This window comes from Suricata suricatta, chromosome 4 (genome assembly GCF_006229205.1).
Source record: "Suricata suricatta isolate VVHF042 chromosome 4, meerkat_22Aug2017_6uvM2_HiC, whole genome shotgun sequence".
NCBI lineage: Eukaryota > Metazoa > Chordata > Mammalia > Carnivora > Herpestidae > Suricata > Suricata suricatta.
Genome location: NC_043703.1, coordinates 83,001,148 through 83,002,014, shown reverse-complemented (window position 1 = coordinate 83,002,014; position 867 = coordinate 83,001,148).

The following is an 867-nucleotide window of genomic DNA, read 5'->3' as shown; positions in this document are numbered from 1 at the left end:
CTGATTTGTTCACCTCTCTGGATCAAGGAATGGGGGCCAGAGCCCACAAAAGAAAACCTCTACACTCTGCTTTCCTCTTTTCTTCTAAAAATCAGAGTGTGTTTGGTTGACCTGGTCCTATGAGAGTACCGTGGCTCTCGCCATGCTCCAGAGTGATGCCTGTGAGCAGAGTACCTGCCTCTCCCCTTGGCCAAGACTCTGGATGGATTTATCTCTTCCAGGTACGGGTGGGTTAGGGGCCATTCCACTAGATAAGCCGGTACAAGTCTGCCCTTTACCCTGTGCAGAGACTGTGGAATTTTGTTGATTTCACACTTAAATGCTCTAAAAAGTGATTGAGGCAAAGGGTGTGTATGGGAAACACCTTATTACATTAATAGGGTGAAAATATTTTTCTTATAGGCTTTAGACTCTTAGAAGATGAAGCACATCTAGTTTCTTTCACACAAAAGCTGTTCACATACCTTTTATTCAGATCTGATCTTCCTTCTTCATATACAATGGTTACACAGCAATTCAACGTGTCATCCCCCACTATGTATTGCACTGTATACTTATGTTTCATGCTGGCTTTTTGCCCGGTTGCCTAACTTTCTTCTGACATAGCCTTAGGTGTGTCTATAAAAGCCAATGCATTTGCCCGAATTCAGTAAAACAATCTTGGTTTATAGTTTTTAACTATAGTGATTTGTTGGGAGGGCTCACGGGAGGGGTCCTGTGGTTCTCAGGAATTAGCATGTTCCTCTGAGTTGGTGCTGTAAGCACATCTCCTAAGAAAGAAAGAACAGTCCGTCGGCCTTGGTCCCCCTGAATCTGTGGGCTTGGATGGGATCATTCTCATGCCTGGGGTACTTGTCTCTAGATAAT